Genomic DNA, 27,436 nt, shown 5'->3' with positions numbered 1-27,436 from the left:
AAACACATCAAATGTAATGTGTTCAAAATGGAATTTATAAACTTCTCACCTCCACTCTGCTTGTCCTACTGTGATTAATTTCTCCATCTTTGTTAATTGTCCACCATCTTCCACAAAACATATGTGTCCTAACCCATTTTCCTAAACAAATTTTTGTATATCAAATTATTTCCTTTTTTACTTCAAAGATCTATTCTGACAAACATTTGGCCTCCGCTTATAATTAAAAACTTAACAATACTAATAGTTGCTTCAAAGAGCATCCTCTCTTTGTCAATGTGCAATTATTTACATTCATTTGCATGTAATTCACTTTCATACTCATTCACTAGGTTATGAATATTACTTAGTCAAATAGTCAATTAATTAATACAGTCTTTACATATTCACTTATTAAAATGCACTGCATAATTCCTATTTCCTTGGGACTTCTCACTGAATCCATGGGATGTGAATTTTGAACAGCTGTCGCCGTTTACGCCATTGCTCTTCTCGTCTAGAAGAGCCAGGTACATATTCTTTAAAATACTTTTTTTCTTTCTCTTCATTAAGAATAAAAAGTCTCACTTTCTCTGACATGTTCTCTGAAAGGATGTCACCTTACCTTATTCAGTGTGAGCCCTAAAACTAGGACATGTTTATTGATCATAGATTGTAGGTCAAGTTTATCTAACAAACAAAGATCACAGTCTCCAGTGAAATCTTAAAATACCCAGTACTAGAAGTCTATATTGTTGGGTGACAGAGATAATTTGTGGAAAATTTTATTGTTTCACTCTGTTGAAAAATGTATAATTTTTAGTGAACATCTATCATGCTTTCCTGCTGCAAGCTCTGTGCCAAGTATTTTTATGTTCATTAAAACAATTCTATGAGATAGGTACAAGTATCTCAGTCTTCAGTCAAAGCTGAAGCACAGCAAGGTTAAGTGACTTGCCCAAGGTTAAAGGATATTGAAGGTGAAATCTGAATTAGGTTTTTTAATTCTAAAATATATGATATTTACCTCTATAAAATCTATTTATGTTTGAAGAGATTTTTAATATAAATGAATTAAGGATTAAAAAATGTAGGCTACCTTTTAATTTTTATTTTTCTTTCAGAAAACAATGTTTTTATACCTCCATGCTTTCAGCAGTGATTTGGAGAACTGAATGTCTTACGATCCAAGAAAAATGAGATATATTTTATAAGGCCGAGTGGGAGACAAAGATGCATTTTTGAAAATTAAAAAAGCTATTTTTAAAAAAGTGTTAGTGTACAATGTTATCAGACTTCATGGGAATGTCACGATCTTAGACAAGCCTAAAATTAGTAAGATCTGGGGAAGATGCAAATGGCCTTTCCTTATACTTACTTACTCAGTTATTGCCACTATATTCAGAGGTAGGAAAGAAAATAGGATTTAAAATTATTTAGTAAAGTTAAGCATGTAGTAATAAGTAGCAGATCCACTTAGGTTTATTAAATATAAATTGCCATAAAATAGAAATCAACATGGTTTGTAAGAGATTGATCTTTTCATAATTGTAATACCTATGCTCAGACAGGAAGGTTTTCCTTCAGTCTCAAGCTTAGGTGCAAACACATTTGATGTGGTCCATCCTATTATCTAAAAGGTCATTCTGTTGTTTTCAGTCTTCATCTAAGACACTCTCAGACACGATTTCAGGGATTTATGTGAGCAGAAAAGATATAAAGTGCCAAAGGAGTAGTAGGTAGCATGAGTTACCTACATTGATTTTTTTTTTTCTTTCCAGGATCAAATAGTCATGGTAAATTCTCTAATGGCAAAAACAAAATGAGTCATGCAAATTTCACATAATCAATCTGTCACTCAGCAATCATTCACTGGGCATCTTCTATATTCAGAATAGAGGCCCTGAATTTAGAAGATAAAAGATAAAATTAGATTCACTCATGATATGTATAATTTAAGGTACAAGAGACTATATCAGATGGTTAAAAATATAAAAATGTTTAAAACTACTATAGGAAGAAGGAAGAGAAATGGCTGGATTAATTTGAAGAGTACCTAGTTTTAAAACAAGTCCAGATTTAAACCAGAGAACCATCATGTTACTTCCGAAAGAAATCACATCCTGAAGTAGCCAACAAATTGCCCCATAAAATTTTTAATAAGACTTCCTTAAAATGACAAAAATTCTGGAGAGTAATGTTCTCTTCCATTTCTAAAGGGCCAATGAACATGTTAAACTTGACTCAATAAAATATCTAACATAAAAAAAAAGACTGATACTACCAAGTATTAGCAAATACATAGAGCAGCTAGGACACTCACATCCACTGGTGAGATTAAGAACTGTGGTGCAGCCAGCATTTTGGTAAATATTTTATCAACTATGTATTAACAGTGGTCATATGCATACCTCAGAGAGCAATTTGTCTCAGATCAATAACTGCCAGAAACCCATACATATGTCCACCAAAAGGCACACACACAAATGTTAATAGACTATTGTTTACAATAGTCTTGAATTAGAACCAACAAAAACGTCCATGGATTGTCGGTAAATCATAATCTAATCATGCATTGGAACACTATACAGGAAGGAAAATTATAGAACTACAGCTATACATACAACACGGAAGGACTCAGGAACATAATGGTGGGAGAAAGAAGTCAGACACAAAATAACACATGCATTTTGATTCCACTTAAGTAAAGTTAAAAAGAGGTAAGTAATAGTCTATGGTGTTACCAATCAGGATATGGGTTTGCTTTTGGTCACACATTGGTGGAAAGGAAATGTGATGAGAGCTGTTGAGATTCTGGTCATATTCTATTTCTTGGTCTTACTTAAGACCACACGTACAGTTGTGTATATGTTATATACACTTGGTCTTGAGGGTGTGTACATTTTGTCTGGTGGTATATTTGAACATTTTTCTACATGTGTGATACTTCAATAAAAAGTAAGTTAAAAGCAATAAAAGCAATAGCAGCAGCAACAACAAAACCCATTAACTGTAAGAAAAAATTATGCAAACTGACCTTTAAAAATATCTTCTCTCACTCTGTGGCATTATTTTCATACTCTTTTGATGTACCTTAATTTTAGGGTTGTTTAATTTATCAAACTTTCCATTTATGTTTAATATATTTGAGGGAATTTGTTCAAGACACGCTTATCTACTCCAAAATCATAATGATGGGAGATTTAATTTTCATCTTTTATATTTAGATTTATAATTGACCTGGGTTTAATATTTGTGTATGGTGTGATGTAGCAATCAAATTTCATTTATTACATGTAGATATCAATATACTCAGAACCATTTATAGAAAAAGCAATCCTTTCATATGCAGAAGGGCCACTTTTCCATACATCATGAGTCCATATATGTGTAGGTCAGTTTTTCAACTTTTAATTCTGTTTTCTTGATCTATTTTTCTTTGTACCAATATTGTACTGTTTTGTTTACTGAAGGTTTATAATAAGATTTGATAGCTGGTAGAGTGTAATCCTTTAAATCTGTTCTTCTTCAATATCATCTTGGCTATTTGGGGCCCATTGCATTTTCATGTAAATTTTAATATCAGCTTCTCAGTCTTCACCAAAACGATGCTGAGATTTTGATTGGGAATACATAGAATATATACAACAATTTTAGAGAAAATTCACATCTTTATAATACTCATTCTTCTATGAATATCGTTTATCCTTCCATTTATTTAGATTATTTTTCAATATTTTTATATTTTATGATTTTCTATGGAGAAGTTATTTGCATCTCTCATTAAAATTTTCCTAGATATTCAATATTTTTGAGGCTCTTATAAATGGTATCTTTTAAAATTGCATTTTCTAGTTAGTTATTTTTTGTTTATAGGAAAAAATTGATTTCTCTATTTGTTGTTATTTTGTATATTGATTTTGTATACTTTGTATAGCATGTACTACCAGCAAATGTGATGAATTCATTTAGTAAGATTAATAATTTATATGGAGATTTCTCCACACTTTTACTTACAAAATTATGCCCTCTGTGAATAGTAATAGGTTTTACTGCATTCTTTCTAACCTCTATGACTTTTATTTCTTTTTATTACTTTATTGCACTAGCTCCAGCACGATGCTGAATAGAAATGGACATTCGGAGGAATCGTTTACTCATTTCTGAGATTTCAGGGAGAGACTATATGAGAATTAGTGAAATTTTTTATTGTTAGTATTTCTCAGACTAAGGAAGAGATCTTCTATTCCTTGTGTGCTACAAATCTATTAGTGGGTGCTGAATTATAGTAAATGGTTTTCCTCCATTTATTGAGAGAGCATATAGAATTTAAGGATTTTTCTGTTAATATTGAGAATTACATTGAGTGATTTCTGCATGTTAAACCAAATTTATATTCCTGAAACAAGCTCCTAGGTGGTAATGATGGATGGATTTTTCTTATTACACATACTTCTAGATTTGTTTTGCTGATGTTTTGTTTAAACCTTTAGCATTTTTTTTTAAATTAACATCTTTATTGGAGTATAATTGCTTTACAATGGTGTGTTAGTTTCTGCTTTATAAAAAAGTGAATCAGTTATACGCATACATATGTACCCATATCTCTTCTTGCATCTCCCTCCCTCCCACCCTCCCTATCCCACCCCTCTAGGTATTCACAAATCAACGAGCTGATCTCCCTGTGCTATGTGGCTGCTTCCCACTAGCTAGCTATTTTATGTTTGGTAGTGTATATATGTCCATGCCACTCTCTTACTTTGTCACAGCTTACCCTTCACCCTCCCCATATCCTCAAGTCCATTCTCTAGTAGGTCTGTGCCTTTGTTCCTGTCTTGCCCCTAGGTTCTTCATGACATTCTTTTTTTTTTTTAATTCCATATATATGTGTTAGCATACGGTATTTCTCTCTCTCTTTCTGACTTACTTCACTCTGTATGACAGACTCTATGTCCATCCACCTCATTACAAATAGCTCAATTTCGTTTCTTTTTATGGCTGAGTAATATTCCATTGTATATATATGCCACATCTTCTTTATCCATTCAGCTGATGATGGACACTTAGGTTGCTTCCATCTCCTGGCTATATAAGTAGAGCTGCAATGAACATTTTGGTACATGACTCTTTTTGAATTATGGTTTCTCAGAGTATATGACCACTACTGAGATTGCTGGGTCATATGGTAGTTCTATTTGTAGTTGTTGAAGGAACCTCCATAGTGGCTGTACCAATTCACATTCCCACCAGCAGTGCAAGAGTGTTCCCTTTTCTCCACACCCTCTCCAGCATTTATTGTTTCTAGATTTTTTGATGATGGCCATTCTGACTGGTGTGAGAACTCATTGTAGTTCTGATTTGCATTTCTATAATGATTAATGATGTTGAGCATTCTTTCATGTGTTTGTTGCCAGTCTGTATATCTTCTTTGGAGAAATGTCTATTTAGATCTTCTGCCCATTTTTGGATTGGATTGTTTGTTTTTTTTTATTGAGCTGCTTGTAAATTTTGGAGATTAATCCTTTGTCAGTTGCTTCATTTGCAAATATTTTCTCCCATTCTGAGGGTTGTCTTTTCGTCTTGTTTATGGTTTCCTTTGCTGTGCAAAAGCTTTGCAGTTTCATTAGGTCCCATTTGTTTATTTTTGTTTCTATTTCCATTTCTCTAGGAGGTGGGTCAAAAAGGGTCTTGCTGTGATTTATGTCATAGAGTTTTCTGCCTATGTTTTCCTGGCCTTACATTTAGGTCTATAATCCACCTTGATCTTATTTCGGTGTATGGTGTTAGGGAGTGATCTAATCTCATACTTTTAAATGTACCTGTCCAGTTTTCCCAGCACCACTTATTGAAGAGTCTGTCCCTTTTCCACTGTACATTCCTGCCTCCTTTATCAAAGATAAGCTGACCATATGTGTGTGGGTTTATCTCTGAGCTTTCTATCATGTTCCATAGATCTATCTTTCTGTTTTTTTGCCAGTACCATGCTGTCTTGATTACTGTAGCTTTGTAGTATAGTCTGAAGTCAGGGAGCCTGATTCCTCCAGCTCCATTTTTCGTTCTCAAGACTGCTTTGGCTATTCAGGGTCTTTTGTGTTTCCATACAAATTGTGAAATTTTTTGTTGTATTTCTGTGAAAAATGCCAGAGGTAGTTTGATAGGGATTGCATTGAATCTGTAGATTGCTTTGGGTAATAGAGTCATTTTCACAATGTTGATTCTTCCAATACAATAACATGGTATATCTCTCCATCTATTTGTATCATCTTTAATTTCTTTCATCAGTGTCTTATATTTTTCTGCATACAGGTCTTTTGTCTCCTTAGGTAGGTTTATTCCTAGATATTTTATTCTTTTTGTTGCAATAGTAAATAGGAGTGTTCTCTTGATCTCATTTTCAGATTTTTCATCATTAGTGTATAGGAATGACAGAGATTTCTGTGCATTAATTGCATAATCTGCTACTTTATCAAACTCATTGATTAGTTCTAGTAGTTTTCTGGTAGCATCTTTAGGATGCTCTATGTATAGTATCATGTCATCTGCAAACAGTGACAGCTTTACTTCTTCTTTTCCGATTTCGATTCCTTTTATTTCCTTTTCTTCTCTGATTGCTGTGGCTAAAGCTTCTGAAACTATGTTGAATAAGAGTGGAGAGAGTGGGCAACCTTTTCTTCTTCCTGATCTTAGTGGAAATGGTTTCAGTTTTTCACCATTGAGGACGATGTTGGCTGTGGGTTTGTCATATATGGCCTTTATTATGTTGAGGAAAGTTCCCTCTGTGCCTAGTTCCTGGAGGGTTTTTATCATAAATGGGTGTTGAATTTTGTTGAAAGCTTTCTCTGCATCTATTGAGATTTCCTTATGGATTTTCTCCTTCAATTTGTTAATATGGTGTATCACATTGATTGATTTGCGCATATTGAAGAATCCTTGCATTCCTGGAGTAAACTCCATTTGATCATGGTGTATCATCCTTTTAATGTGCTGTTGGATTCTGTTTGCAAGTATTTTGTTGAGGATTTTTGCATCTATGTTCATCAGTGATATTGGCTTGTTTTCTTTCTTTGTGACATCCTTGTCTGGTTTTGGTATCAAGGTGATGGCCTTGTAGAATGAGTTTGGGAGTGTTCCTCCCTCTGCTATATCTTGGAAGAGTTTGAAAAGGATAGGTGTTAGCTCTTCTCTAAATGTTTGATAGAATTCGCCTGAAGCCATGTGGTCCTGGGTTTTTGTTTGTTGGAAGATTTTTAATCACAGTTTCAATTTCATTGCTTGTGATTGGTATGTTCATATTTTCTATTTCTTCCTGATTCAGTCTTGGCAGGTTGTGCATTTCTAAGAATTTGTCCATTTCTTCCAGGTTGTCCATTTTTTTGGCATAGAGTTGCTTGTAGTAATGTCTCATGATCCTTTGTATTTCTGCAGTGTTAGTTGTTACTTCTCCTTTTTCATTTCTAATTCTACTGATTTGGGTCTTCTCCCTTTTTTTCTTGATGAGTCTGGCTAATGGTTTATCAATTTTGTTTATATTCTCAAAGAACCAGCTTCTAGTTTTATTTATCTTTGCTATCTTTTCCTTCATTTCTTTTTCATTTATTTCTGATCTGATCTTTATGATTTCTGTTCTTTTGCTAACTTTGGGGTTTTTTTGTTATTCTTTCTCTAATTGCTTTAAGTGCAAGGTTAGGTTTTGTATTTGAGATGTTTCCTGTTTCTTAAGTTAGTATTGTATTGCTCTAAACTTCCCTCTTAGAACTGCTTTTGCTGCATCCCATAGGTTTTGGTTCATCGTGTCTCTATTGTCATTTGTTTCTAGGTATTTTTTAATTTCTTCTTTGATTTCTTCAGTGATCACTTCGCTAAGTAGTGTATTATTTAGCTTCCATGTGTTTGTATTTTTATAGACCTTTTCTTTTAATTGATGTCTAGTCTCATAGTATTGTGGTCAGAAAAGAAACTTGATACAATTTCAATTTTCTTAAATTTACCAAGGCTTGATTTGTGACCCAAGATATGATGTATCCTGGAGAATGTTCCATGAGCACTTGAGGAAAATGTGCATTCTGTTGTTTTTGGATGGAATGTCCTATAAATATCAATGAAGTCCATCTTGTTTAATGTATCATTTAAAGCTTGTGTTTCCTTATTTATTTTCATTTTGGATGATCTGTCCATGGGTGAAAGTGGGGTGTTAAAGTCCCCTACTATGAATGTGTTACTGTCTATTTCCCCTTTTATGGATGTTAGTAGTTGCCTGATGTATTGAGGTGCTCCTATGTTAGGTGCATAAATGTTTACAGCTGTTATATCTTCTTCTTGGATTGATCCCTTGATCATTATGTAGTGTTCTTCTTTGTCTCTTCTAATAGTCTTTATTTTAAAGTCTATTTTGTCTGATATGAGAATTGCTACTCCAGCTTTCTTTTGATTTCCATTTGCATGGAAAATCTTTTTCCATCCCCTCACTTTCAGTCTGTATGTGTCCCTAGGTCTGAAGTGGGTCTCTTGTAGACTGCATATATATGGTTCTTGTTTTTGTATCCATTCAGCTAGTCTGTGTCTTTTGGTGGGAGCATTTAATCCATTTACATTTAAGGTAATTACTGACATGTATGTTCCTATTACCATTTTCTTAATTGTTTTGGGTTTGTTATTATAGGTCTTTTTGTTCCTTGTGTTTCTTGCCTAGAGTAGATCCTTTAGCATTTGTTGTAAAGCTGGTTTGGTGGTGCTGAACACTCTCAGCTTTTGCTTGTCTGGAAAGTTTTTGATTTCTCCATCAAATCTGAATGAGATCCTTGCTGGGTAGAGTAATCTTGGTTGCAGGTTTTTCTCCTTCATCACTTTAAATATGTCCTGCCAGTCCCTTCTGGCTTGCAGAGTTTCTGCTGAAAGATCAGCTGTTAACCTTATGGGGATTCCCATGTGTGTTATTTGTTGATTTTCCTTTTCTGCTTTTAATATGTTTTCTTTGTATTTAATTTTTGATTGTTTAATATGTGTCTTGGTGTGTTTCTCCTTGGATTTTTCCTCTATGGACTCTCTGTGCTTCCTGAACTTGATTAACTCTTTCCTTTCCCATATTAGGGATGTTTTCAACTATAATCTCTTGAAATATTTTCTTAGTCCCTTTCTTTTTCTCTTCTTCTTGTGGAACCCCTATAATTCGAATATTGGTGCATTTAATGTGTCCCAGAAGTCTCTGAGACTGTCCTCAGTTCTTTTCATTCTTTTTTTCTTTATTCTGCTCTGCAGTAGTTATTTCCACTATTTTATCTTCCAGGTCACTTATCCGTTCTTCTGTCTCAGTTATTCTGCTATTGATCCCATCTAGAGTATTTTTAATTTCATTTATTGTGTTATTTATCATTGCTTGTTTCATCTTTAGTTCTTCTAGGTCCTTGTTAAATGTTTCTTGCATTTTCTGTATTCTATTTCCAAGATTTTGGATCCTCTTTACTATCATTATTCTGAATTCTTTTTCAGGTAGACTGCCTATTTCCTCGTCATTTGTTAGGTCTGCTGGGTTTTTATCTTGCTCCTTCATCTGCTGTGTGTTTCTCTGCCTTCTCATTTTGCTTATCGTACTGTGTTTGGGGTCTCCTTTTTGCAGGCTGCAGGTTCGTATTTCCCATTGTTTTTGGTGTCTGTCCCCAGTGGCTAATGTTGGCTCAGTAGGTTGTGTAGGCTTCCTTGTGCAGGGGACTAGTGCCTGTGTTCTGGTGGATGAGGCTGGATCTTCTCTTTCTGGTGGGCAGGTCCATGTCTGGTGGTGTGTTTTTGGGTGTCTGTGGACTTATTATGATTTTAGGCATCCTCTCTGCTAATGGGTGAGGTTGTGTTCCTGTCTTGCTAGTTGTTTGGCATAGGGTGTCCAGCACTGTAGCTTTCTGGTCATTGAGTGAAGCTGGGTGTTTGTGTTGAGATGGAGATCTCTGGGAGATTTTCACCTTTTGATGTTACATGGAGCTGGGAAATCTCTTGTGGTCCTGTGTCCTGAAGTTGGCTCTCCAACCTCCGATGCACAGCACTGACTCTTGGCTGCATCACCAAGAGCTTTTCATCCACACGCTCAGAATAAAAGGGAGAAAAAGTAGAAAGAAAGAAAGAAAGAAAGAAAGAAAGAAAGAAAGAAAGAAGGAAAGAAAGAAAGAGGATAAAATAAAATAAAATAAAATAAAGTTATTAATATAAAAAAATTATTAAGAAAAAATCTTTTTCAAAAGTTAAAAAAATATATATATAAAAAAAATTAAAAATGGATGGATAGAACCCTAGGACAAATCATGAAAGCAAAGCTATACAGACAAGATCTCACACAGAAGCATACACATACACACTCAGAAAAAGAGGAAAAGGGGAAAAATAATAAATCTTGTTCTCAAAGTCCACCTCTTCAATTTGGGATGATTCGCTGAGAGTCCCCCTGTTGATGCAGGGGACATGGGTTCATGCCCCGGTCCGGGAAGATCCCTCATGCTGTGGAGCGGCTGGTCCCGTGAGCCATGGCCGCTGAGCCTGCGTGTCCAGAACCTGTGTTCCACAACGGGAATGGCCACAACAGTGAGAGGCCTGCGTACCTCAAAAAAATAAAAATAAAAAAGTTGATTGTGGAGATTTAATCCACTGCTCCTGACGCTACTGGGAGAGATTTCCCTTTCTCTTCTTTGTTTGCACAGCTCCCGGGGTTCAGCTTTGGATTTGACCCTGCCTCTGCATGTAGGTCGCCAGAGGGTGTCTGTTCTTCGTTCAGACAGGACGGGGTTTAAGGGACTGCTGATTCGGGGGCTCTGGCTCACTCATGCCAGGGGTAAGGAGGGTAGGGAGTGCTGGGTGAGCCTGCGCGGCAGAGGCTGGCATGATATTGCACCAGCCTGAGGCGTGTGTGCGTTCTCCTGGGGAAGTTGTTCCTGGGTCACGGGATCCTGGCAGTGGCAGGCTGCACAGGCTCCCGGAAGGGAGGTGTGGAGAGTGACCTGTGCTCACACATGGGCTTCTTGGTGGCAGCAGCAGCGACCTTAGCATCTCATGCCTGTCTCTGTGATCCGTGCTGTTAGCCGCGGCTTGCGCTCGCCTCTGGAGCTCCTTTTAGCAGCACTCTTAATCCCCTCTCCTAATGCACCAGGAAACAAAGAGGGAAGAAAAAGTCTCTTGCTTCTTCGGCAGGTCCAGACTTCTTCCCGGACTCCGTCCCGGCTAGCCGTGGTGCACTAATCTCTTCAGGCTGTGTTCACGCTGCCAGTCCTCTCCCTGTGCTCCGACCGAAGCCCGAGCCTCAGCTCCCAGCTCCACCCGCCCCGGCAGGTGAGCAGGCAAGCCTCTCGGGCTGGTGAGTGCTGGTTGGCACCGATCCTCTGTGCGGGAATCTCCCCGCTTTGCCCTCCGCACCCCTGTGGCTGCGCTGTCCTCTGCGGTTCTGAAGCTCCCCCGCTCCGCCACTTTCTTCTTTGCCCGGGAAGGGGCTTCTAGTGTGTGGAAACCTTTCCTCCTTCATGGCTTCCTCCCACTGGTGCAGGTCCCGTCCTTATTCTTTTGTCTCTGCTTATTCCTTTTTCTTTTGCCCTACCCAGGTACGTGGGGAAATTCTTACCTTTTGGGAGGTCTTAGTTCTTCTGCCAGCGTTCAGTAGGTGTTCTGTAGGAGTTGTTCCACGTGTAGATGTATTTCTGATGTATCTGTGGGGAGGAAGGTGATCTCCGCGTCTTACTCTTCCACCATCACTGAACTGTACACTTTAAATGGGTGAATTGTACAGTATATGAATTATCTCAATAAAACTCAGGCTGTGCAGGCCTGTATGGCCCGGCCGAGCCCCTGGCTGCAGTGTGCATCTCCACCCCCCGGAAAACGTCCCAACAGTGCAGGGTGTGAGCAGCCGAGTCCCGGAGCAGCACTGAGAGCGGCAGTGGCAGCGGGAGCAGCCAACATTCCACATGTAGATTTTTGAATTATGATTTTTTCAGGGTATATGCCCAGGAGTGGGATTGCTGGGTCATATGGTAATTCTATTTTTAGTTTTTTAAGGAACCTCCGTACTGTTCTCCATAACAGCTGTATCAATTTACATTCCCACCAACATTGCAATAGGGTTCCCTTTTCTCCACACCCTCTCCAGCATTTATTGTTTCTAGATTTTTTGATGATGGCCATTCTGACTGGTGTGAGGTGATTACCTCATTGTAGTTTTGATTTGCATTTGTCTAATGATTAGTGATGTTGAGTATGCTTTCATGTGTTTGTTGGCAATATGTATATCTTCTTTGGAGAAATGTCTATTTAGCTCTTCTGCCCATTTTTGGATTGGTTTTTTTGTTGTTTTGCTATTGAGCTCCATGGGCTGCTTGTAGATTTTGGAGATTAATCCTTTGTCAGTTGCTTCATTTGCAAATATTTTCTCCCATACTGTGGGTTGTCTTTTGGTCTTGTTTATGGTTTCCTTTGCTGTGCAAAAGATTTTAAGTTTCATTAGGTTCCATTTGTTTATTTTTATTTTCATTTCCATTTCTCTAGGAGGTGGGTCAAAAAGTATCTTGCTGTGATTTATGTCATAGAGTGTTCTGCCTATGTCTTCCCCTAATAGTTTTATAGTGTCTGGCCTTATGTTTAGGTCTTTAATCCATTTTGAGTTTATTTTTGTGTGTGGTTTTAGGGAGTGTCCTAATTTCATTCTTTTACATGTAGCTGTCCAGTTTTCCCAGCACCACTTATTGAAGAGGCTGTCTTTTCTTCATTGTATATTCTTGCCTTCTTTATAAAAAATAAGGTGAGCATATGTTAAGCTTTTAGCATTTATTTTCAAAAGAGTTCCTTAGATCAGGAAATATCCTTTTCAGGTCTTTTGTATCAACACTTTTGCTACCTGCTTAAAAGATCTGGAAGTGTGCACTTTGCTTTAATTCTATAGGTTTTTTTTAAAAACAATTTCTTTCTTTAATGTTCAGAAGAATTCATTGGAGAAGCCATATCGACTTGGAGTTTTCTTTGTGGAAAAATTTTTTTCCAATTATAGATTCAACTTTTTAAATTGATATAAGGCACCTCAGATTTTCTTTTTCTTGTATCAGCTGTGACGAGCTGTATTTTTAGGGAAGTTGTCTACTTCATTTAAGTTTTTAATTTAATGACATACATTTTTCTTATATTCTCTATACTTTAATGTGCATAAGATGTGAGTAAACTCTACTCCACCTTGCTTTATAGTAGAAACTAATACAACATTGTAAAACAACTGTACCCCAGTTAAAAACAAAAGTAAATAAAAAGATGTGAGTAAAGTTCCAATTTTATTTCTGATTTCAATATTTGTGACTTCTCTGTTTTTTATTTATCTTACTATGAAGTTAATAATTTTACTAATTTTCACAAAAAAACAAATTTTGGCTTTTTAGTTCTTGCTCTTGCATATTCTTTAATTCATTATTTCTATCCTTTATTTCTTTCTACCTCCTTTAGTTTTAATGCTTTAATTTTTGTTCCTTTTTTAAACTTTTTGAGATAAATAATTATATTACTGATTTTCAGTTTTTGTTTTCCAGTAGATTCATTTAAGATTATTCATATTTTTTGAGTATATCTTTAACTTCATTTTGATAGTTTTTTTGAATAGTTTTTGATAGTTTGTATTTAGCTATCATTCAGTTGAAAATAATTTAATCTGTATTGTAATTTAGCTTAAGTATCATGAGTTATTTAGGAGTGCATTACCTAAAATTCAAACATTTGTGGGGTTTTCCCAATATTTTTGTTGATTTTTTGCTTAATTCTACCAAGTTCAGTTAAAATATTCATATGTATATGGGAATAGAATCTAAAAAAGAGTGTATATATGTATAACTGATTCACTTTGCTGTACAGCAGAAAATAACACATTATAAATCAACTATACTCCAATAAAAATTAATTTTTAAAAATCCATTGTGATTTCCATACTCTGAAGTTTGTTGAGGTTTACTTATATTCCAGAATATGGTAAATTTTTGTCCAAGTACTACGCATACTCTGAAATAATGTGTACTCTTCAGTTTGGGGTATAATATTCCAGATAGATATAAATTAAGATTTACAAATATATTAAGTAAAGTTTGTTAATTACATAAATCTGAAATGGAGTTTGTTGTTTGTTTATTCTATTAGTTACTTAGAAAGATCTATTATAATATCCCTCTATGATTCCCACTTTGGTTGTATCATCTTTTGCTTCGTATATTGTAGAGGCTGCGGTATTAGAATTGTTATATCTTCCTAGTGAATTGATCCTTTAATCATTATAAAATTTCCCTCTTTAGCTCTAGTAATGCTTCTTACCTCAAAATCTTGTCCAAATTTTAAATTTAACATTTTTAAATTGCTTTAAAATTCGGTCTAAAATTAATTTAGCTACACCATCATTCTTCAAATTAATATTCGAATTCTTGCATTTTCTATTTTGTTGTGTCATTTTATTAAAAGTATGTTGCTTGTTTAAGAAGTATATGATTGAGTCTTTTTTTGAATCCTGCCCAATAACCTTTGTCTTTTAACTGAAGTTTTAGGTTCCTTTGTATTTAATGTAATTATTGGTATATTTGTGTTTATACCTATCATCTCATTTGCTTTCTTTTAGTTCCCCTTGTTCAAATTTTTTCTTGCCTTTTACCTTTTAAAATTATTATTTCTTTCCTCTTTAGCTTGTTACGTATTCACTTACTATTCTTTTAGAGATTTCCCTAGTGATGAAAATGTATGTCATTGATAATGCATTTTAATATATTGATAAATTAGTATTTTTAACACTTGCTGAACACTGAAATAAACTTGGAACACTGCCTTAACTCTGTTTACCACTGCTTCCTTTCTGCTGCAGTTATTTAAACCTCACAAAACATGATGATGATGATGTTTATTATTTTATTTAGCCATTTATAATTGATATTTATTCACATATTTATAATTTCCATTATTCTTCATTCCTCTCTTCATTTTGTACTTCCAACTGATCATTTTCTTTCTGTCTAACTCCCTTTCATTTTTCTCTGGTTCGAGAATGTTGTTGACAAATTCTCTCATCTTCTGTTTGTCTGAAAAGGACTTTATTTCATCTTCATTTATCAGATATGTTTTCATTGACTATACAATTCTAAATTGTTCTTACTCTCAGCATGAAAATGACATTTTGTTATACTTTAGATTTTTTTCTTTTGAAAATTTAGCTGTCAATCCCAGTATTATGCTTTGATGGTGATATGCTTTTTATCTGAATTAAGATTTTTCTCTTCATTGCTGGTTTTCAGAAGCTTTATTAAAATATAACTGTGTGTAGTTTTCTCTTATATTTATCCTGGTTGAGATTTGTGACACTTCAGATATCTGTGTATAGTTGCCTTTAATTAGTTTTATTTTTTTCCTGGTAAAATGTAATGTACCTAAAACAGATTTTGATCTTAAATGCAGGGTTACATTTATTCTTGTTATATCTCATATTATATTTCCCCCATTGCTCTGGCCTGGCAAGAACTTTTGAGCCATGTGGAATCCAAAATATTAACTATATCTCTCAGTTATGTGCTATCTTCAAGTTTAACAAATATGCCCTTCTATTTCATCTTTTAAATAATTGCTAAAATGTTGAATAATAATAAGATATATGTAATATTGATTAATTACTAATGTTAATCTGGAATGAAGTCTCTAGTGATATGTCACAGGACTCTACCTTTGGTTTTTAATTAGTCTTAAAAAATTATCAGATAACATCTCTCCTTGGCTAGTATATTTTTAAATATTGTTTCTGCTTCGTTTTACTTTTCTTCTCACATATTGAGAACCCAATTACATGTATTTTAGTATTTAAAGCATGTATTATTCATATTATTTTCTGCATTTTCAATTTTTTTCTCTGTATTGTTTAGTTTGAATACTTTTCTATTAGTTTGGATAGTTCTACTGATTGACTCTATCCATCTAATCTTCTATTGAATCCATTGTTGTGTTTCCAGTTAAAACATTTTTGAGGTCTACAGTTTCCCCTTAAATATTTTTTTCAATTTTTCATTAATAGTCTACATATATCACATAATTTCTTGAACTTTGTAATCGAATTATTTTAACATTTCTGAAAGCTTTATTCTTTTCTTTTCTTTTCCTATAGGCTTTGGTCTTTTGGTGTTACCTTTGTGTCTGCCTGATGACTTTTCTATTGAATGAGTCACATTTCATATGAAAACTTTGGATGAAATCATTTGATGCTTTAGATAATATATATTCTTACACAGAGAATTTGCTTTTGCTTTGGCAGGCAGTTCGTATTGAGACAGAAAACCTCTATCCAGTCAGTAAGTGAAGGTATTTGGAGCTGGGCTTCATCTTTTAGGAGAGCATGTCTCCTTCAGGCTTATCTCTGCTACAGTTTGCTCTTTGGGGTTGCCGCTGAAAGCCAGGGTTGTTCACCTCAGGTTGATTGAATGACTGCCCTCTGTTCAACAAGACTGTTCAAGTTCCTGCCCAACTTCTCATATTATTGGCTGCTACTTTTTACTCTCAGCCCTTAGTTGGTGCCTGCAAACTGCCAAAAGCTTTGAGCAGAAAAGAGGTGCTGAATGTCAGTGTACATCTGTCTTCTTTCCTTTTCTCCAGGATATTGGCCCTTCAAGTCTTCACTCTCTCATAAGCTTTCCAATGTTGTAAAGACATGTGTGACACTCCAACTGCTCCATGGTTGTTTTGGATGGGAGGTTTGCTCTGCAGCAAGCTTATCTGTCATAACCAGAACTGTATACTATTTTCTACTAGTAAAACCAATGTACCATTCAATACTATAATATTTAGTACTTCAGAGAAAATTGGCACCTTTGGATATTTGCCAACCAAGACTATTTGGCTGAAATTGCACAATTCTCTGGAAATGACTTAGGTTGTTCCCTTCTTACTCTAATCTATCCCTGCTTGACCTTATCCACTCAACTGGCTTTAAACAGTATGGCTACTCCGATGAATCCCAAATATGCACCTGTAACTGAAATATATCTCCTGAAATATAGATGCATAAATCCCAATGCCAAATGGATACTGACAGTGAGATAACTCACAAGTGTTTCAAACTCACATATACAAAATGGAATTTCTCATCTTCTGTCCCTACTTCCAGATGAAGCTGCCTCATTCTCCTCTATTTCATAACTCAGTGAGCAATAGGATCTTCTCCCCACCTGCCAAGCAATGTACCTGGTAATCATCCTCAGTTCTTCTTACCTTCTTCATCTTCATATCTAATCACTCACCACAGTTTTTTATTTCAACTTCATTATTATTTCTGGAATTCATTCATTTTTTTCCCCATTCTTTTGTCCTCACCTTATTTCCTTGGAGTTCTAAAAAGTTTTAAAACTGGCTCCCCTGCTTCCGGTTTAAGAGCATATATAATTTCCACATTCTCCCAAGTCATCTTTGAAAAATAGAAATGGGGTCTTGTCACTCCCTTGCTTAAAATCTTTCAGTGATTCTCCCTAATCTTCAGGACAATGTCAAAATGCTTTAATTTGGTATGTATACATTTTATAATCATGAGTTGAGTGTGAATCAAAGACAAAATATATAAAAGATGAACAAAATGTAGTTTGAAATTTTGTTATGGAAAGCAAGACTGAACCAAGAACTAGAGTTATAACTTTGGAAATTAGTCTCCTAGAGATGAGAATTGAAGTTGTAAGAGTAGATAATAACAAAAAAGAAAAGAACATGGAAGAAAAAGACAGGATGGTTGAAGATATACATGGAGTGAAAGAGGGAAAATAGTCCTACAAAGGAATCCAAAAAATTAAGTTCATTGCAGGCAGTATGATAAACAGAAGTCAAGTGCCAGGGGAAGGATAGGTCACTTATATGTGCTAATTAAAGCAAAAGGGCCAAGACAAAGATTGACCATATATCCCTAAAGAGCTCTGAGGACAGGGTAGAGATCCAGATGGAATTTTGAGAGGCTGCACCGGGAACAAACATTCATAGTGATTTACCTGTAAAGAGTAAAAAGACATGGGTAACCAAGAAATTTATACACCCCCCCACCCCAGAAAAACTCCTTTGATGCTTACTAGATGTAGCCATTAATAGAACTGCAGATGCTAAGACTGTGGAGACTTCCTCCCTCCTCACCTTCCGCAAAGGCCAGCCTCAAAGGCCTGGGGAAACTTATTAACATGAAGTGATGCTCTGGTGTCTGGCAGATCCTATTCAGAACCTTGGTACAATTTGTGGTTGAGCCCTCCTCTGCCTCTCACAGACAGCAGAAGTCAAGCCTACCTTCTCACTCTCCTTTCTGAAGAATTTCCTTTAGACTTGATTCCTATGAATTACCATCTCCCTTGTGTTTCTCTTTTATAACCTTCTTCTATGCAGTTTCTCCAGGTATATTTGTGCCTGTGTTAAGACCCTGTCTTTCAAAATCCCTTCCCAGATGATTTATTAATTGTGGTATTGTAATTATTCCCCATACTACCTCATTGGTATCAGCATGAGAATTCTTGCCTATGTTAAAATAATGAGCAGGTGCCAATGAGAAAGTTTTTGTCAGACTGTAGACTTTTATATTTTCTTAAGGAAACAAAAACTGAAATGCATTCAGAACATTGTTGTCTTTGCTTCTATAATAACTTTTTCTTAAGTTTTCTTTCTCTTAACATTAGATAACCTTTTGGGGGGGGGGATCATTTCACAGCACTGAAGTGTTTCTTGACAGTGTCCCATCTGTCAGATTTGCACGAAAAGTAGTGGCATCTTTGCCTGCTGCTCTTCTGAACACAGACAGAGAGATTTGTAGACAACTTTGCCAAGATGTGTGGGTGGAGATGGGAAACTGAGTCAGGAATTATTGGTATATTTTCCCAGGAAAAGAAGGAAGCAAAAGTAACAATAAAGGGGGCCAAAGAGGTGAGGTGCAATGAAGATGAGAAAAAGGAAAATACCTGCGGATTTCATGGAGAGTTTGTTTTACCCTTGGAGGACCACACCAATAGTCAACTTTCCTATGTGTTAAATCTACACACTGTAATGATTCTGGATGAATCCTTTCCTGCTTTCAAGATAGATTCCTCACAAGAGTTAAATAGAGGCTACCTTCTATGTGTATTCAATGGCTTTTTTTGCTGTTTTTCATTTAGAAAAATAATTGTATTTCACCTTGACTCATTCATTTGTATATAATTTAAAAGAGGTTAGCCAAATTTGTCCTTTCTTAAGGATTCTTTTTGGTCTAGAATATGGTCTAGAATATCCCACTTGAAACAAGTGTATTTACTTATACGTTATAAAGAATATTACAATTCACTTAATGTTTAAAACTCACCTCTTAAGTGACAGGGTAAGCACTTTCAAAGTCTTTCACTGACACTTTGTGGCAAAAGGTGGAACTACAGTATTTTATTTTATTTTTTTTCTTTTTCCGGTACGCGGGCCTCTCACTGTTGTGGCCTCTCCCGTTGCGGAGCACGGGCTCCGGACTCGCAGTCTCAGCGGTCATGGCTTACAGGCACAGCCGCTCCGCGGCATGTGGGATCTTCCCGGACCGGGGCACGAACCCGTGTCTCCCGCATCGGCAGGCGGACTCCCAACCACTGCACCACCAGGGAAGCCCTACAGTATTTTTTAAAGTTGTTTTCTGACATGTTTTATATGGGTAATATAACAAATAACAATCAAGAAATTATCATCTTGCATATCTGTATACATACATATGTACATTAAATAAAGAACAATCAAGACATTGCATAATCATTTAAGACACTATCTAAATTACAATATCACAACCTACTACAAACAAAACTTTGATTTCACAAAGAAATAATTTAAATTATGTATTAAAAAATCATGTGTTGGCTGTCTTTTATACTGCCATTAGAACTGAGGTATATTTGAATAATTGCGTTTTCTTTCATTATTTTAGCTGTTCATGAGTTTTTTAAAAATCATAAAATGAGCAATTAATATTGTCCCCTGGAATTTTCATTCTGTATTTAGGAATTTTGAGGAACATTATTGTTGGGTCAAAAATTTTGTTTCCCATTTTATAGCTCCTTTTTCCATGGAAAGTGTTTTTTTTAAATTGTGATAAAGTGTACACAATTTAAAATTTACCACTTTAACCATTCCTAAGTTTACAATTCATTGGCAGTAAGTACATTCACATTGTTGTACAACCATCGGCGCTATATATCTCTGTAACATTTTTCATCTTGCGAAACTAAAATTCTTTCCTCTTAAGTAATTATAGCCCATTCTCCCCTCCCCCCAGACCTGGCAACCACATTCTTCTTTCTGTCTTAAAGGATTTGGCTACTCTAAGTACTTCATATAAATGGAATTATATAATCATTGTCCTTTTGTATCTGGCTTATGTCACTTAACACCTATATCTTGTTTTAATGTTGAAAAATTAAATAAATGTGAAAATGCTTAAAATAATTTGATATATATAGTACAGATCTTTCGAGATACTCAGTAACATGCTAATTATATACCATGCACAGACTCCTCTTGATATTATAATATCAATTATTAGTTGCCATTTTAAGACCTAAGTGTATGTTTAATAAAAGATGCAATCTCATCAACAGATTAACGGGATATCACCTTAGTTTAAATTTTTCCAAGTGCAAGGATTGATTTGAGAGAGAAATTCACTTTGTCCATATGCAGTGTGTTAGATACTAAAACAAAAGCCAGTTTATCATAAGTGCAGATTGAAGTTGCAAAGGGTTTTATTGTACCAATATTTTATTTTCCTATTTGAAAGTCAGTTTAATCTTTGGCACATCCAATAACAGGCTACTTTTAAAGACTGTATCTCTATGTTATGTTTTAAATCACTCTCTACATCACAGACTACAAATGCTGTCATACAGCTGGAGTCAGGTTCCGTCTGTCGGTCCTGAAGAGCAAAGATGGGAGCTATACATCATCAGATTCTTACAGATGAAGAGATGATGAACCAACTGAGGGGTGAAGGAGGAAGGACTAAATGGACTTTTATCTTCTTGGCACCTCTGTATCTCAAAAGTCTTTTTTTCAAAATATCTGTGTTCGAGGTGGATTTTCATTCAATCTGCATCTCTGCCTTCTGGCATCACCTTTCACCCCCATGTGCACAACCATTCCTCACTTGTTCCTGATTAATGCAGGCAGACTGTTGTAAGTGCAGACTAACCACAAACTAACTTTAACATTGGTGGATCATGATCATTCAGAGAACCGATTTCAAAAATAGTACCAAGTTCATGTCTCACATCCTGCCAAGGCTCATCAGAAGGCAGTATATGGGGAATTGAGAGCCAAGAAAATAACTGGCAGGCAGCCAAGTTCTCTGTCAAATGTCAGGCCTTAAAAGGAATGAGGAAAATAAATGCTCCATTCAGCCACTGGGTTTTTCTCTTCTTTTAAAGAACCTCATGGGTAAATGTACAATACCAAAGGCACCAACATGCTACAAGTGGATGAACAAATCAATGTTATGAATATTTTTTATTGCAAAGTAAGTTTTAGGCAGTGTTTGTGTTGGGAGAAAAGCTTTCGAAACCAAGAAGAGTAAGAGAAAGGAAAAGCCCATCTCAAAATGAAAAAGAGCTTTTGAACCAGTAGAAGAATAAGAAAAAAAATACAAATACCCATAATAGTTCATAATAATTTTAGAATGTGATTCATGACGAGGAAAGGTACAACATGTAATGTTTTTATTTCTTTGTTTTAATTTTTTTTTCCTTTTAAAAAAATTTTTATTGGAGTATAGTTGATTTAAAATGTTGTGTTAGTTTCAGGTATACAGCAAAGTGAATCAGTTATATATTTGTGTATATATGTGTATAGGTTATTACAGAATATTGAGTAGAGTTCCCTGTGCTATACAATAGGTCTTGTTAACTATTTTATATATAGTAGTGTGTATGTGTTAATCCCAAGCTCCCAATCTATCCCTCCCTGTCACCCTTCCCTGCTGGTAACCATTAGTTCATTCTCTAAGTCTGTGAGTCTGTTTCTGTTTTTTAAAATAAGTTCATTTATATCATTTTGTATTAGATTCCATATATAAGTGATATAATATGATATTTGTCTTTGTCTGACTTACTTCATAGTATGATAAACTCTAGGTCCATCTATGTTGCTGCAAATGGCATTATTTCATTCTTTTTTATGGTGTAATATGGTTTTAAAAAAGAAAGAAGTCATGTTGAGTTAGGCTAATTAAGAGAAATTACATGAAACCAATTTTTTTGTTTGATTGGTTTGTTTTTTCGTTTGTTTATTTTGGGGTAGGATTTAATTAGTTGAAAAGAGGATTGAAATGGAGTGTGGCCATTTCCAAAAGGAGGAATGGCATTAACAATTGCCTGGTGTGGAATGTTTGCTATAAAGTGAGATATCAAACTTATCCTGCAGCTCTGAGTATTTTATGGGCAGCATTGCAAGACATAGAGGGAAAGTTCAATGAGAACTGGGTGGCCACCTGAGGATTGTGTACTTAATTCCAAAGAAAATGAGAGACTCCTATTGAAATGAAAGAATTAATATAACTGGAGTGAATGGTATCACTGGATAAAATGGATAGGAGTAAAGACAGGCAGGGTGCAGGACCAACTATTAGGAGGTAATTGCAACATCCTAGCTAATTATTACCACAATCTGACCAGGTATTTGCAAAAGAAATAGAAAGACAATTATAGAGGTAAGAGATATCTGAGGGATTTTAAACATAAGGTATTGGGGAGAAAAAGGAAGAATGTTATATTTCAGGGAGATATAAAGTCCAGGAAGAGAATATAAGAAAAGATGATGAATTTAACTTCATAAATTTGATGTGCTACCAGGAGAAGGTTGTTTCCCTTATATCTTTAATATTTTGAATGGGGAAATGAATAAACTAATGGATATTTATTCAACTCAAACTGAGGAGATATGCACCTGAAGATGTGTGCTCAGTTCTGGATAGCTAGCTCAGAGATATCTGCTGGTAATCTGCAGCATTTTCACAATAAAGAGACCAGGGTCATGAAAGAGGTAATCCTGCTATTATGCAGGAAGGGTCTGACAATGTTTAACGCAGAGAAACAAAGTCTTGGGGAGCAGGCATAGTCATAATCTTTAGTATTTTGAATGTACATAACGTAAACACCATACTTAAGATATTGTAATTGGCACAGTAATATTATTTAACATAAATTCCAAATTCAAACTTCTCCAATTATCCCAATAATGTTTTTTTTAGAATATTAATTTTCCCTCTCTTTTTCTCCCTAAGATTTAGAGGTAAAGAAACATCTACATGAGGGAACCAATTTCTAGCAATTGTATACATGTCTGATCCAAAAAAAGTGTGACTTGGCTATTAAGAAATCTAACAAGATCTCAGGCTGTCTTAATAGAGAAATATTAATGAAAGCAGTCACCCTGTTCTTTTCTGTCCTGGTTAGACCACAGCTGGAAACATGTGTGCAGTTGCAGATAGCTCATTTAGAGCCATCAATGATTATCTGGAGTGTGCTCAGAATAAAACGATCAGGGTGATGTGAGATATGAAACCCTGCATTGCACATGAGGGTTCTGGAGATATTTAGCCTCAGTAAGCAGAGGCTTGGGGAATAGCTGTGGACTTTAAATATCTCAATGGCTACTGTTATAGGTTGAGCTAGAAGAACAGAGCATCAAGCCACAGAGAATTTTTCTTAAGCCTTAAAATTTAGTGAAATTTTCCCTGCTGACTTGAAAACTTGCTTTAGACTGGTGACCCGCTTTTTCTTCCAATTTCTCTATTTTAGAATGGGAATATCACCCTATCCTTACCCCAAGATGATATTTTGGAAGTAGATAACTTGTTTTCTAGGTTTCACTGGTTCATAGATGAAGAGGAGTTTTGCCCTGGGAAGACCCGTACCCCAAATCTCACCCATTCTTGACTTAGATAATATATAGGTGAGATTTGGGATTTAGAGTTGATGCTGAAATGGGTTAAGAATTTGGGGACTGTTGAGATGGAGTGAATTGTATTTTGTATGTGGGAAGAACACAAATTTTTAGGGGTCACAGGACAGACTATTATGAGTTGAATTGTGTCTCTCCCAAAATATGTGAAAGTGCTAATCTTCTGAATATCAGAATGTGACCTTATTTGGAAATAAGGTCATTGCAGATATGATTAGTTGAGTTAAAATGAGTCATACTGGAGTAGAGTGGGCCACTAATCTAATATGACTGGTGTCCTTATAAGAAGATGCCATGTGAATACAGAGAGGCAGGAGAACACCTTGTTATGATGGAGAGAGAGACTGAAGATACAGAGCTGTACCCTAGGGAAGGCCACGATAGCCAACAAACCACCAGAAGCTGTGAGAGAGGTAAGGAAGAATTTCTCTACAGGTTTCAGAGGCAGCTTGGCCCTCCTGACACGTTGATTTTGGACTTCTGGTCTCCAGAACTTTGGGACAATAAGTTTATGTTGCTTTAAAACACCCAATCTATGGTACTCTGTTAAAGCAGCCCTGGGAAACTAATACAGGTACAATGCAGAAAAAAATAGATAAGGTTTATTCCTTGGGTTCCAGGAAAGAATAAAGAACCCATGAATGGAACTGAAAGGGAAACAGATATCAACTCAACATGAACAAGAACTTGCTGGTAGGTAAAGTCAACACAAAACGTAGTTGAGGGCTTAAGCAAGTCATAAATTCCCTACTATTAAAAATATGCAAGTAGAATGAATCAGGAATACTGCAGAGTTGATTTATGCATCAAGTTAGACTGAATGATCTCCAGTTCCAGAATTTTATGAATGTATGTTAAAGTCCTGCCAAAGAAAGGCTGGCAGCTGCCTTCCACCTTCTGCTTCAATGACAGATGCTGGTATATAATAGAATGGCATGCAGAGTTTATAAGATTAAATCTAAGCTCGACATTTACTAGCTATTCATCCTTAGGTAGGTTCCATAACCTCCCGAGCCTCAGTTTTCCACATGTTAGACATGGATATTAACAATAATCATTTCATAGTGTTATTATGAAGATTAATAATTTAAATTGCTCAGAACAGGATATGGCACATAGTAAATACTATAGAAGCGTTGGCTGAGAATCTACTTGTTCTCACATTGCTTAGACATCATGCAGTAACACTGTCCTCCCAGCATTGCCGTTCCTCACCTCCAAAATAGGGAGAATTGGGAGTCAAACTAGAATGGATTGCACTTTTTAAGTCTTGTTTTCTTTTCTAGATCCCAAATTGCACCATTTGGACCATTTATTGACCAAGGATCAGAAGTGTGATGTTTTTTGTCAATTTTCTCATAACAAGCCGTGATAATGTGTTAGTCGACTGCTAAGAAGGGTTTGTGTGTGTGTGTGTGTGTGTGTGTGTGTGTGAGCATTTCAAGCGTTTCTGAGAAATAAATGATTCAGCAGCAGAATTTTCAGATAATAAAGACTATGATTTACCCTAATAAATCTCACTTGAGTTTTTGGTACTTGTGTGCTGGAGTTAAAGGAAGATGTGAAGTTTTCACAATTAAATCCTCAGAAATTCAGGTATTTCATTAAATTGTCATCTGTTGGTGACTGAGGGTAATTTCAGCTTCAGAAGCTAGTAAAAGCATTTTTCAGCATATGAAAGTCATAATAAACTGGCGCATAATTGTCAAAAAGGAATCCTCACTCAGTGACTTAAATTTAACAAATGTGCTTTTATTTCTTCACTGCATAAGGTTACTAATCACTGCATCATTTGGGTGCATAAGCGACAGCTCTGACAGGGTAATGATACCCCAGGTAAATTCACAGTTCCTTTCAGTGAAGCAAACCCATCAATAGATGTGGGTAGCAGTGCTTACACCTATATAGTTCTGGAACCAGTGATTATGTAACTTTTGGATATCTCAGAGGGCAGACAGAGCATCAAAGAACTATGTATTCTTTCCATAAAGAGAAGCTGAATGAGATAGCACAACTTTTACACAGGGGGATACACTGAAGGAAAGGGAGGAAGGCTTGGCTGAGAAAGTGTGTTTCCTCTGAGCTGATGTTAAGAGGCCATCAAGAGTAATAGAAAGGAGAGAGATTGAGTTTCTAGAATTTATATGTGCTTTTTTATATAACTCCTTCATTTTCACAAAAGAAGGTAGCCAGTGTGGTGGAAAGACCAGCTCTTCACTTGGTGTATAAGCCCAGTTGTAACTGTGGTTCTGTGTTTTATGAGCCATTTGTCCTCAACAAGTTCCTGTGTCTCACTGACGTCATAATATATAAAACATTGGTAATGATAAATTCCCTTGGGATTGTCATTGATGTTAAACGATCTAAGGATACGAACCATCCACTTCAGTATATGGCAATAGTAAGGACTTTTTTTGTTGACTTTGTCTTTAAGCCTCTTCATCTCTTAAATGTCCCAAAGGCAGAGTTTGGGAGCAGATAAGGGTCAACGTCATGGATGAGGCAAACATTGCAGTTCATTGAAAACTAGCGAACTCCTAATTCATCTCAACTCAGTAAATATTTCTTGAGTATTTGCTGACCACCGAAGGAGTAGAACGATAAATCAAAGATTGCTCTTTAACTCCTGGAAAATGAAATTCAAAATCAAGTAAAAATAAACACAGCCTTATGATCCATTGAAAAATGTCTTGCAAGGTAAATGAACTGATTTTTAAGCATATATTCAACATTCACACATATTGAGCATTTTGGTGAAAACACAGGACAGCCTTAAATTATCTCCCTTGGCAATATTTATTTGTGGATTTGCAGGGGTACCAATTAGCTTGATGGTGTTCCCTCATCAATAGTTATTTTCTTTGTTTAGTCACTGTCTTAGTCTGTCTAGCCTGCTGTAACTGAGTACCATGAACTGAGTGGCTAATAAAATACAGAAGTTTTTTTCCTCACAGTTCTGGAGCCTGAGAAATCCAAGATCATGACTGTGGCAGATTCAGTGGTCAGAGTCCATTTCCTGGTTCATAAACAGCAGCTTTTTTGCTGTATCCTCACATGGTGGAAGGGGGTAAAAGATCTCTCTGGAGTTCCTTTTATAAGGACCTAATGCCCTTCATGAGGGCTCTACCCTCATGACCAAATCATTTACCAAAGACTCACCTCCTAATACCATCACATTGTGGGGGAGGATCTTTCTATTTTATTGAGGTATAATTGATTTACAATGTTGTGTTAATTACTGCAATACAACAAAGTGATTAAGTTATACATATATATACATTCTCTTTTTATATTCTTTTCTGTTATGGTTTATTACAGGATATTGAATATAGTTCCCTGTGCTATACAGTAGGATCTTGTTGTTTATACATTCTATATATAATACTTTGCATCTGCTAACCCCAAACTCCCAGTCTATTCCTTCCCATGTCACCCACTTTGGCAACCACAAGTCTGTTCCTATGTCTATGAGCCTGTTTCTGTTTTATAGATAGGTTCATTTGTGTCATATTTTAGATTC

The 27,436-nt window shown here is 35.7% G+C and overlaps 1 protein-coding gene across 1 annotated transcript in view; it reads left to right on the top strand.

Moving 5' to 3' along the window:
* HCRTR2 (hypocretin receptor 2) overlaps positions 1 to 27,436 on the top strand; it is a 120,889-nt gene that overhangs the window by 60,926 nt on the left and 32,527 nt on the right. The window lies entirely within an intron of this gene.

Source organism: Lagenorhynchus albirostris, chromosome 10 (genome assembly GCF_949774975.1).
Source record: "Lagenorhynchus albirostris chromosome 10, mLagAlb1.1, whole genome shotgun sequence".
Taxonomy (NCBI): Eukaryota; Metazoa; Chordata; class Mammalia; order Artiodactyla; family Delphinidae; genus Lagenorhynchus; species Lagenorhynchus albirostris.
The sequence above is the reverse complement of the archived record's forward strand: the minus strand, read 5'-3'. Positions and strand labels throughout refer to the sequence as shown.